We start from the raw sequence: 13,454 nt of genomic DNA, 5'->3' as shown, positions 1-13,454 counted from the left end.
CTTCTGGGGAACATACCCTCCCTGAGCTGTGCCTGAATTCCCCCACCTGCAGTGGTTAAAGAGCCTCTGGATTCCCCTGCCCACTTCCCCCCATTAAACAACAAAGCAAATTATCCCAGAATGCCTGGGAAGAAAGCCACCACTTAATGAGAAAGGAATGGGAGCCCTGGTATGGCTTCACTACGGTGTGAGCTGCTGCCAGAGACAAAAACGCAGAAACTACCCTGGTTGTCTGTCACAAAAACAGTCAATCAATTTGCAGGAATCCACCAAGGTAAATTTATTATCTTTCTGACCATGAAGGGTGACCTCAGGGGCATCCCCAGTGTTCTTGGTGGAAATCTCCAGTTCTCAGGAACCTTCAGTCCTCGAGAAATCAGGACAGTTGATCACCTGCCTTTTAGCTATGAGCGTGGTCATCTGGGCTATCACACTGCAAAACACAACTAAATTTTTTTCAGACCTGAATTTCTTTTTTTAAAAAAAAAGGTAACAGATGACTTACTTCTTTAGTTCTAGCTAAATATAAATAAATATAAAAATAAATATAAGCAATAGTAGTCCATTTCTCCGGGAGGGGGACCATCTGTGATCCCAGCTTTCTGGAAGTTGATTCAGAAGGATGGCAAGTGTAAGTACAGTGTGTGGTATATAGTGAGTTACAGGGCCAGCCTGTGCTACACAGAGATATCTAGTCCTTTAAAAAAAAATTCTATGTGAATTAGTTTAAGGGGGGTTTTGTTTGTTTTTTGTTGCTGTTTTAATTGTGTGTGTCTGGGTGTTTGCTTGCATGCCTGTGAGCCATCTCATGCAGTGCACATGGAAGCCAGAGAGGGCCTTGGACCCCCTGAAACAGAAGTTGCAAACTTGTGAGCTGCCACGTGGCTCTGGAAACTGAACCCAGGTCCTCCGCAAAGCTGCAAGGGCTCCTAACCACTGAGCCACCTCTGCAGCCCCTGTGGGAAAGGGTTCAGAGTGAGTCCCAGAGACTCTGGAGCCAGGCCACCTGGACTTGAACCCAAGCACTAATGCCGGTGGGCTCCGTGACCTTCAGCGGGTAGCCATTTAGTCGACTGCCGCTCAGTTTTCTTCCCTGTGAAGTGGGGTTATTAGAACACATCTCGAAAGGCTGTTATCAGAATCAAATGGGATCATAAACAGCACCTGACACGTAATAAGTGCTTAATATGCTTTAGTGCCCACAGTCATTATTGTTATTATCCTTAATTTTTATCATGTCTCTTTTCATAAACCCTGAATTACAGCCAAATATAGCAAAGATTAAGATAAGTGTTACCCCTAAGTATGCATTAAGCTTCATGCCATTAGGTAATCGTTTCAATCCCTATTCTATTAAGCATGGTCTTCTTTAAGGATGATGAATGCTGGTGTCCCAGTTAGGGTTACTATTGCTGTGATGAACACCATGAGCAAAGCAGCTTGGGGAGGAGAGGGTTTGTCTGGTTCAGGCTTACACATCACAGTTCTTCATCAAAGGAAGTCAGGAACTCAAAAAGGATAAGACTTTGAAGGCAGGGGCTAGTACAGAGGCCATAGAGGGGTGTTACTTACTTGCTTGCTTCTAGTAGCTTGCTCAACCTGCTTTCTTGTAGAATCCAGGGCCACCAGCCCAGGGGTGGACCCACCCACAATGGGGTGGGCTCTCCCACATCAATCACTAATTAAGAAAATGCCCACAGTCCAATCTCAGGGAGATTGTCTACAGTCCAATCTCAGGGAGGCATTTTCTCAGTTGTGACTCCCTCCTCTCTCATGACTCCAGCCGTGTCAGATTGACATAAAACTAGCCAGAACAGTGGGGATTTCCTTCTGGACTTTGCATGGGCCTTCTAATATTTCCTGTCCTCGGTCACTTCCACTCCATCCTGCCCATAGAGGGACTCCTTTTTGTCTCCTAATGGACCCTCTTTCAGGGTTTTCCCCTCAGTCTGTAGTTAGAAACATTTCAGTCTCTACTCTGGGGCTTTTGCTGTCCCAGGACACACATGTACACCCGCATGTACATACATACCCCAATGATGCACATTACATCCCTAATGAGCTGTGGACTCCAGCTTATTCCCAAGGAACTCAGCATAATGTTTCTGCCTTTTCCACATGGCTTCCTAGTGAGACATTTAGAAAAAGGAAGTGCTGCTCATAAAAGATAAATACATCTGCTTTTCCTTCACTATCATATCACAAATATTAATTATGTAAAAGATTACTGCACGTACCTAACTCTTGGATAAATGCTGGTCATTAGCATGGTATTGTTCATAACCAGGGCTTTAAAGTCTTTGGGATGCTCCCTGAAACGTTGTTTTATTTACTGAGGAGGTAATGCATTGGTTCCTTCAAATCATCTGTCCTGGGTGTGTGATTGTCTGGTTGAGAGGGAACAACTCCCATGTGGAGCATTTGGGACTATGTAGACGTCAGGACATGTCACCTAGAGGTGGAAAGTTTTTGGTCAGACACTTTGATTGAGTGGACACACAGTGCCAAGTGATCAGTCAGGTGACGGGGGAATCCAGCAAGAAGGTGAAGTCCTGACCCTTGAAGTAACATCTGAACAATTGGAAGAGACTTGGGGTTATTGGAGGGAGCCTTGATGCTCAAGACAGAAGTGGAGAGAGGGAGGGTGGAAGTGTAATGGGCAGGAGAGGGGACAGGGTATGGTAGTGGAGGAAAAATGAGGAAGGGGGAGACCACAAAAACAAGACAAAGCAAGAGAGGAAGCAGGATGCTGCAGGTTGGGGACATTCCTGCTGTAGTATACAGATGTTTGTCTGCCTGGAAAGGAAGCAGATAGAAAGGGTGGTGAGGTTTTGTGGCTGCAGCCCACATTTGCCTTATCTCCAGCCCAGGCACCTCCAACCGAAGTGGATCTGTTAGAAGGGTTGCAAAACGGTTTATGCATTGGCAAGGTTCTGGCAGGACATGGGGAGGATTCACCAAGTGTGTCGTTAGATGGCTTAGGAAAGGAGCTACTCATAAGTGTGGGCGGCCAGGTTTGCTGATGTGTGTGTCATTCCAGCAACTCAGTATGCTGAGGGTGGAGGACCACTTGTAGCCAGGAGTTTAAAGCCAGTGGGTTGAGACTTTGTCTCTCAAAAATAAGACAAAGTATCGGTGATGGGTAGAGTTTAGGGCAATCAACAGAACAAAAACAAGCTCTAAAGCCCTAAGCACGGAAAACCAGGGCCAGGGCAATCACAACTAGAACTAGGCTGGGTTCATGGAAGATGGATGAAGTCGTGGAGGGTGGATCCAAGGCAGTCTAGAACATGGGGAGGTGGGATGTTGGCATGTTGGCCAGATCAATGTTCAGCTCACTCTTCTCCTACCCTCCCATCTGCAGGTCCCCCGTCACTGACTAAGCCAACTATAAGGCAGGAGGGACAGCCATTACTAAAACTCACACAGACTGGCCCCCAGGGCACAGAGCAGGAAGAGGGGATGGTGGGCTTGAAACAATAGGAAGTATTTGGCAACTTTGCCCTTCTGCCACTTAGCATCTTCCCTGTTTGTCATTCTGGAGAAGATTGCATCGTCCAGTGAGGGACATGCGCAGTCTCCTCAGTTAACTGAGGAATCAATTTGGTTTTGCATTTATTCCTGCAAAACCCGAGTCTTCCATGGCCTCACACTGATGTCTTTGCCAGTTTTCAATTTGTCCAGAATATCACTCCTCTTGCCCCTTTCCTGTCCCCTAGAAGCCCCCCTGTGTTCCCTTTGGCTATCAGGCCAATCTTTAGTCTTGCTTCAATTATTATCCTTCAACCAGAACCACCATGCAAAGACCAGGAACATCTGGCTAAACCATCAGTCTTCTTGCTTGTTACCCAGGACCCCCCCCCCCCGACTGTTTCAATAGGAGGGATGAAGCAGAGAGACTTAAGTCTGATCTACCCATGACCTAAGCACCCTGTGAACATTCTGTCTCTTCTGCTAATGTCAGGGTGGCAGTTAAATCTTAGTGTGAGTCTCAGAGAGGACAGACCATCCAACCAGTAGTGGGAGGCAGATTAACCACAGGATAACGATGTGATGCTCAGGATGTGGGGCAGAGCAGGGCACAGACTTAGCACATCAGTCACTTGCTTCAACATGTCAGGGATTAAGCTCAAAACTCTAATAATTCTCAAGAAGTCTTGGGATTCCATAACAATGGACTCAGGGCCCTCTGGCTAATATTCACAGTATTCTATACTTCTTTGAACCTCTTGCTGAAGCCTCCAGCTACCCTACACATACCCTAACTGAGAAATTTTTGAACTGTGAACTGACTTACAGTGAGACCTCAGGAACCTTGAGTGCCCACTATGGTAATTTAAATTAGATTTCTTCCCACAGAAGTAGATTTTTGGAGGGAGGTGAGGTGTCCATATATGATGCGGGATTCCCCTATGTATGTTGTGACTCTGTTTTATTACCATTGGTTAATAAAGAAGCTGTTTCAGCCAGTGTCTTAGCAGAGTAAAGTCAGGCAGAAAAACTGAACAGAGATATAGAGAGAATAGGTGGAGTCAAGGAGACACCATGTAGCTGCCAAAGGGGAAAGACCCAGAAAACCTTACACAGCCTCATGGCAGTACATAGATGAATAGAAATGGGTTAATTCAAGATATAAGAGTTAGCCAGGAATACGCCTGAAGCACTGGACAATCAGTGATGTAATTAATATAGTTTCTGTGTGATTATTCAGGTCTGGGTGGCCAGAAACTAACACACAGTCTCCGTTTACACATACACAGCAAGCAGCATTTTGGAAAGGCACCGCATATGTCCTTCCGAGAGAGCCAGCTCTTGTCTTATCACCACAGCCACGATTTGTAGGCCCTTATCCCCCAAACTGTGGCCCCACCCATTCTTTCACCCACATTGCCAAGAAAAATTGCTGAGTGGTGTGGGGTCGCGTCCACCCCACTCCACACCAGGACCTGCTCCTGCTGAGGGTCTGCTTTGCCATTGGTCCGTCCCACTCACGGGGTTCAGACAAAAGGAAATTGGGTAACTTTTGCCTTCAACCCTGACACACCGAGGTAGGAGTTCTGTGTGGCACATCTTGGGGATGAGTTTCTAGCAGCAGAACAACGTGGAGTTGGAATGATCTGTGCTTTGGAAAAGACTCTCTGGGTGCCACATCCGTTCACGTTATTTGTAGACTAGAAATGCCTTTGGAAATCTCAAGAGCTGCGATCCCATCTTCACCACCACCACTACTTGAGTAGCTCCAGGCAAGCTATTTAATCTCCCTGTCTGTTTGTTTCTAAACTCCTGCCTGTAGTTACTCTCCCATCTTTCCCTCCGGCCTCCAGAGTTCCTCCCCTCACTCCCCACCCCCACCCCACACAGGCTGGGGGGTTCAGACCTGATCTGGGTAGGCTGGCTCTGTCCTAGGTAGGTGGTTTGGAGCTTCAGTAGCAGCGAGTTATCCCTGTCTCTTGACTGGCAGGTGAAGAGGCTGCTGCAGGCCAACGTGAATAAGCTCTGGCGAGTCCTCCCAGCACTGGTTCAACTCCACTGTCTTCCATTTCACTCCATGTTTCTCTCTCTCCAGGCTGGACTTACACTCTCTCTCCTACCTAGTCCGGGCTGACACATACTTCTTGTACTCCGCCCTTCTCTCCACTCTGTAGTTGAGGCTCTAGCCTTGCCATGTTGCTTCCATTTAACATATCATGCTTGTTGCTTTTCTTCCTTACAAACCTCACTTTTCTAACCATTCATGGCATCTTTCTCCACTCCTGTACTTCTTCTCAGACTCAGCTCCCAGGCCCTGCCCTCCAGGCTCTCCAGCCCCTTGTTGGATGCTGGGCCAACGACAGAAACACACGCTCAGAGGAAACCCCCTGCGTGTCTGCCCGTGGGTCACAATCTCAAGGTTTTCTCCACCTCTAGTTTCACCATTGTTGCCTGAGACAACAAAGTTACTTGGCTCTGCTGGGGCCTGTGTACAAGGACATCCTTGAGAAAGCGTTTGTGAAATTTCTGTTACTGGAATGTGGGTTAAAAGGCTTGCTGGGGTGAGCCGCTAAATCTTTACAAATGTTTAGGATAAAGCATAAATGAGAAAAATGTGTTCGGCTACATTTTCGTTTCTAACTAGTGTTCTTAATTCTCTTCTACTGAAATGTAAACCTTGGGATTCAGCAGAATAAGAGCAGGTCAGATGCCAAAGGGCCCTCTCTCTCTGTCTCTGTCCCCTGTCTGAGGGGTCTTTCTTCTTCATCACGAGGAAAGTTAATATTCTGAGTGCTCTTGTTTAAGAATGATACACTGACAGCGGATGGCCAATGCGATCTTGCAGACCACCAGCTGGCTGACATTTTCGAGGTGCGTGGGACCTTCCATGGACTAAAAGAGGTACTGACAAACTCATATAAGATAGCAATGAGATAGAAGCAAGTTGTGGGAGAAACCAGGCTTCTGTGGTTCTAAAGGATTTTAAAATAAAGTGTAGATGTAGTCTATATAGATATATGTTGTGCTGGTTAGTTTTTTTTTTTTTAATCAACTCCTCATAAACTAGAGGCACTTGGAAGAGGGGACCCCAGTTGAGGAATTGCCTCAGTTGGATTAGCCTGTCTGTGAGCCATTTTCTCGACTAGTGATTGATGTGGGAGGGTCCAACTCGTTCTTAATGGTGCCACACCGGCTCAGTAGCCGTGGGTTAGATGAGAAAGCCGTGGGAGCAAGCCAGTCACTAGCACTCCTTCACAGTCTCTGTTTCAGTGCCTGTTTCTAGGTTCCTGCCTTGAGCTCCTGCGTTGACTTCTCTTGGTGACGTACTGTGTCCTGGGAGTTGTAAGAGGAAATAAACCCATTGCGCCTTGAAGTTGTTTTTGGTTGCAGTGTTGATCAGAACAATAGGAAATGTGGAGGGGGGGGAATCCCTTTTTCATCTGTACCTTATTCCAAAGGTAGCTATTTTTAGGAATTCGATCATCATAAGATTTACCGAACACTGTATTTTTTGAGACAGGTTCTTACGCTGTAGCCCAGGTTGGTGCTGAACATGAAGTCTTTCTACCTCAGTCTCCTGAGTTCTAGGATTATAGGCCTGAACTACAATTGCGTGTTCAACAAGTGTGTGTGTGTTTTCTTGTGGAAGGCTTTCTCATGAAAAAATCTCTTTGTGAAATTTGTTGGTGTTTATTGTCTGTCATGGTGACATATTCATTGCTCCTGGTCTAGAAGAGACAGGAAGACTAAAGCCCACCATGGCCTGTTGCTCTGTCATTCTCTCTTTAGTCACTCGCTAGCTAAGAATGGCTTCTGCTTTCATGAAAGCTTATTAAAAAAACAACAGGTCAACGCAAAAGAAACAACATGGCCGACAAAACCTAAAATGCTTTCAACTTAACTCTTGGGAAAATGGTTTTTCTGAGTCCACCTGTCTGCCTTCTGACCTATCGCTATACCATAGCATATGGGTTCATTCATTGATTCTAAGGCTACGGGATGGTTTGGATTTATATCTGTTACACCATTCATGAGAAGTTCTTGCACACTGGTTTCAGTAAGTGCGTGCGCTGTTCCTGCTGGGAAGACCTCAGGGGTATCAGGCTGTAAGCTATGCAGACATTCAACATGCATATGTTCATATTAGAACATATAAGAACTGCTGCCCAGTGACTGGACAGATGTGCTGTCAGCATCCGTGGAGGTCTGGTTCCTTCACAGCCTTGCCAACATCTGATGTTGTCGACTTCATTTCAAATATTTGGGGGTTGAATAGTAGTATCCCCTGTGGTCTGAATTTGATGACTCATCATGTTGACTGCTTTCCCCCACAGATATTGCACCCTGCTGTGTTTCTTTTCTGACAAAGGTATTCAATGTTTGTTTGTACCTATTTTTCCACTATTGTTTCTCTTCCAAATCAGTTTTTAATCCTGAATTACAAATATCTTGTTCTACTCAGCCATGGTACACATTCCTTTTCGATTGTATTGAGTGGGGATCCAACCATTGTCTCATGAACGCTAAGCAAGGGTTTTGTCCCGAGTTCTACTCCCTCCTCAGCCATTTATAGCTAAACTTCCTAGTGGTGTTCTTCAGTGAGCAGAAATTATTCCTTTAACTTGTTTAGTTTCCTTTGCTACTCAGTTTTCTTCCTACTCAGCACTTTCTGTATTCAATTTAAGAAATCCTTGCTCAACTGTGTCAAAAGAATGTTTCCAAATGTTTTCTTCTGGTTTCATTCTTTACCCCTTGCATTTATGTCTATAATTCATTTGACATTGATTTCTTATGTCAGAGTTCGTCCTTTGTGGACAGTCAATTGGTCTAGCATTGCTTTTGGAATACCTCAGTCCCCCACTGCGCTACAGGCTTGCTTCTGTCACGAAGCTGTTCAGGGTAGTTTGTGTTCGGCCAAATAGACCATGTTCAGGTCTGTTTCTGGTTCCGTTGCATTTCATGAAAGTTTATCTATGATTGGATGTGAACTTCAGTTTTCTTATTCATCAGGATTGTGTTGGAGTATCTTGGACTTTTGGATTTATATACAAAGCCATTAAATCAATAAATGAGAAGAATGAGATTTTTGTAGTTAAACTATTATGACATGAGCTCCATTCATTTAGGCTTTCTTTAATTTTTCTGTAGATTGTCTTCTAATTTTCAACTCTGGGGAATTGTGTAATAATGGTTAAATTTATTCCTAGTCATATGATATTTATGACTTATAACTTTTTTCGTGTGTGTGTGTGTGTGTGTGTGTGTGTGTGTGTGTGTGTGTGTATACACATGAGTGCAGACACCCAAAGAGACGGGAAGAGGGCATTGGATCCCTCAGACTGGAGTTACAGATGGTTGTAAGCTGCCTAATGTTGATGCTGGGAATTGAACTTGGGTCCTCTGGCAGAGCAAGTACCCTTAACTGCTAAGCCATCTTTCTAGCTCCTAGATCCTAATTAATTTTTTTGAACATGATGTTTTTATTGATTTTTTGGGACTTTCATACAATGTACTCTGATCATACTCACTTCTCATTCCTCCTAGGTTTTCTTCACCCTTGAATCCTGCACAAAAACGAAGGAAAAAAAAGAAGAAAAAAAATACACTGAGTCCAGTTAGGGTTGCCTGTATACTCACTGAAGCACGGTCAAACTTCCATGGCCAGTGCCTTAAAAATAAACTGAGTCCTTTCCCACCCAAAACCCTTCCATGCCCCCTCTCCAAGTCATCAACTGAAGAGCTACTCTACAGCATATTTTATTTTATTTTATTTAAATAGTATCTTGTTAAATTTTAATTTTGTGATTGCTGGTTCCACATATACAGAAATCTGATCCCTGGACATTGACTTTGCATTCATGTTTGCTAAAGTTACTTTTAATCCACATTTATAGAATTTTGTCTTCATAGACACGCATGTCGCTATGAAAACAGCATTTCAATTATTTTCTTTCCCGTCTTATTTTTTCTAACATCCTACAACTGGCCATATTATGTGCAGTATGATATTGGAGAGATGCAGCTGTAGTAAGTATCCTTTTCAGATCACGGAAATAAATGCCTTCAATATCTTCCCAGTGAGTATCACGTTTGTCATGCAAATTTTTTAAATACTCCATCACACTAAGAAAGTTTCCTTTTATTCCTGCTCGATGGTTGTTGTTTTAAAATGAATAAATAGGTCCTGACAGTGGCTGGGTACTTGTTATAAATCTGTTCTAATAATTGCCTTTTTATATCTAGTCTGACAATATGATGGATCGCTCTGAATGATCCCATGTTAAGCTAATGTTGTATCACAGGATAAACTCAACTTCCTCATGATTATTTATATTTTGTACAAATTACAAGAGGGGATTTGCTAATATTTTCTTTAGACTTCTGCAGTGTAAGGATTTTTTTTTCTTCTGGTTCTGCCCTTGAAGACACGCTGGCCTTGCAGAGCAAGGTAGAATAAACGTACTCATTTTCTGATCTCTAGAGGAATGGGTATAAAATTAGTATTATTATTCTTGCACGTTTAAACTTACTCACAAGTCACTATATCCAGGCTCCACACTTTTTATAGGATAATTGTGGTGTTTAAGTTTGAATATGTATCATTAAGGTAAATGGTAGATGAGGATCTACACAGATGTAAACAAGCTGCTAAGTTTGAGTATTATGCACCCACGACCCTGTCGTCAAGCACAACAGTCAAGGTCATGGAAACTGTCTGTCATTTCTGAGATTCTCCTTACTCTTCTGTTCAGTGTTTTCTCTGACTGCCCCCCCCCCCCCCCGTCGCCGTCCCTCATTGTCAAATCACTTTCAATCATTTGCGTTTCTCCAAATTTAGTAGAAGTGAAATCACACGGTCTGTTCTCTATTTCGTCTGTCTTCTTTCACTCAGCGTAACTGACGTTCATCTGTGTGTGACATGGATTGACAATTCGTGTTTTAAGCTGAGTCATTCACCACTCCATATTTAACCAATCACCTATTGATGTGCAACCAGGTTGTTTCCAGTTTGGAGCTATTACAAACAAAATTGCTATAAATATTGTTGTGGACATATGCTCTCATTTTCTGTCTTGTTTATCTAGTCGTCGAGTGGTTGGGCCATATGGTATGTATATGTTTAACTTTTGAAGAATCTGCCAAGCTGGTTTTCAAAATAGTTGTGCCATTTCGCATTCCCTCCAACAGTGTGTAAGGACTCCAGTGCTCCACATCCTGCCTGACACTCGCTGTGCTGAAGTTTTAAGTTTAGACATGCTAATCTATGTATAGGGCTAGTGCATTGTGTCTTGAATTTGCATTCGCTAGATGAATATGTTGTGCATCCTTCAAGGGTTTGACGTCTACATATTTGAGTTTCAGCTCAAATTTTTGCTCATTTTATATTAAATTGCTTGCTTCCTCATTATTAAGTTTTAAAACCTCTTTGTAAATTAAAACTCTGGGTCTTTACTAAAATGTGGGACTTACGAATATTTTCCCTCACCCCGTGGTTTATTTTTCATTGTCTTGAAAGTATATAGTGAGGCCAGGCCTGGTGGCACACGTCTATTTTTCAGTAATTGGAAGGCAGGGGCAGTGGATCTCTGAGTTTGAGGTCACCGTGGTCTACAAAGCAAGTTCCAGGAAAATTAGGGTCACACAGAGAAATCTTGTCTCAAAAGAAAAAAAAAAACCAGAGAGAAAAGTTTATTGTGAATTGGGGTTAGAGAGATGGCTTAGTGGTTAAGAGCACTGACTGCCATTGCAGAGGACATGGGTTCCAGCACCGACATGGCTGCTCACGACCATCTCCAATTCCAATTCTGAGGAATCTGACGCCATCTTCTGGACTCTGTAGGCACTGCATACATGTGGTGCACAGACAAACCTGCAGGCAAAACATCTATTCACATAAAATAAAAACAAACATATCTGAAGGAAAAACAAAAATGCATTGTGGAAAGCAAAACTACTCAATATTGATATAAAATTCAACACTGATTTCCTTTTATGGATTCTGAATTTGGTGTTATTGATGAGGCAAGACTATAACCTTCCTCCCGGGTACCAGAGGTTGTCAGTGCTCAGCCTCGTCTCTTGGCCCTAAGGGGCTGCCTGACTGTATGCCCGCCAGGCACCCCAGGCTACCCTTTGAGCATCTTTACCAGAATTTACTCTGGATCGCAATTCTGTTTAGCACCTCCCAGAAGCAGCTTTTAACCAAATAGAGAACTGTGTAATACTCCGGCTTTGGTCCAGAGTTGGGTTTCTCCGTGGTTCCCTACTTCTCTCCCCAGCTCGGGGCGGTGACAGTGACTTGGCCCCACCCTCTATGGCTGCTTTCCCTTCCCAGTCTTTCTCCACTCCTCCCTATGGTTTCCTTCACTTCCCCAGGAAGGTCTTGACCCAGGAGCCCTTGCCTAGCGGGGTGGGGTATTATCAGAGCTTGGGACCAGGAGCCAGGGTCAGAAACCGCTTCCTGGTGAGTGTTAAAAGAAGCACCCTCACTGTTGAGCTTCCTGGTGGGGCAAGTGCTAGCGTACTGCCTCTTGTACCAGACAAGAACTTGTCTTTTGAAGTGTAGCCTGGGCTAACCTTTAGCCCTTTGCTTGCATTTGTCTGATATTAACCAGCAGGAGGTTGAAATGTGGGAATTATCCTGACTATGTAGACCTAAACAGATAGGAATCATTGTCCGAGATAACGTTTATTTCTGATCTTCTGATGGACTTTTTTTTAAAGAATCAGAAAATGGGCTTGGGGACAGCTCAGCAGGTAAAGGTGCTTATTGCGGAAGCCCGAGGATATGAATTCAGTTCCTGAAACCCAGGTAAACAGCCAGATGCAGTGACTCAAGGTGCCATCCCAGCTGTCCTATGGGGAGCAAGGAGGTAAGGAGCTTGGCATACACAGTACTGTGACTGCAAAACCCGGAGACTGCCTTAGAAAGGTGAGCCTCCTACACAGGAAAGTGTGTCCTTTGACCTCCACACACATGCCGTGGAACATACATGCCCATCCCAATGCACACACTAAATAAAAATAGTTAAAGAATGGGAAGGTTTTTTTTCTTCTGCTGTTGAAAGTGTCATCAACACAGACTGTTTTCTGGCTTAATTTCTTTCCGCCAGTTCCATTTTGCTCACTAAACTTCCACTGATGTCAGGTGATGCCGTGAAATCGGCCGTGAAATCGGCGGTGAAGTACAGCTTGCGTGCTTCACAGCGATCTCAAACTCATAGTGCCAAAAGGATATCTTCTCATGATGGGGATGTCCATTGTTACCAGCCAGTTCAGGATGCTCGCTCATGTGACCCAGGCAACCATTTTCTACCCAGCTTTTCTTAAATTATCCTGTCTCCCTTTTGCCTCTGGGCTTTTATCTTTCTCCCGTTACTTCTTACTCTGTGGCTTTCTGTGGAGCTGGATGGCTGCCCCTGGTGTCCTTGCTCTTCTCTTTCTACTCTTTTTCTTCTCCTGTTGATTCTCTCAGCCTGCCAGCCCCACCTGTCCTTTCTCCTGCCTATCTACTGACCATCAGCTCTTTATTAGACCGATCCAGGCGTTTTAGACAGGCAAAGTAACACAGCTTCACAGAGTTACACAAATGCAGTATAAAAGAATGCGACACATCTTTGCATCGTTAAACAAATGTGACACATCTTCACTATTCCACAGCATAAAGGCATGAAAATAATTCTCCACACACAGAGGTGCAGTCATTCTTTTTTCTGTCTTCTTAGAAAATGTTTCCAGCATTCCTACAGTACGAAATGGTAAGTAGGCACACTAGCCCACTAACTGTTATCCAAATCACCCTAATTATGAGAAAATGTAGGAACGTTGAGTTATTAAACCAGAGGGTGCATAACGAATTGAACGCCATTAATTTGCTTCCATTCAACCATCCACCTTCAGTTGCCTGTGAGCAGTCAGCATAGTCTTAGATGCTTTCTGCGTGTCTCTGTAGGTCCAGGATCTCCCATTTGCAACCTGCTTGT

The sequence above is a fragment of the Myodes glareolus genome, chromosome 18, assembly GCF_982192425.1.
Source record: "Myodes glareolus chromosome 18, mMyoGla1.1, whole genome shotgun sequence".
Classification (NCBI taxonomy): Eukaryota; Metazoa; Chordata; class Mammalia; order Rodentia; family Cricetidae; genus Myodes; species Myodes glareolus.
Note: the sequence above shows the minus strand (reverse complement) of the source record.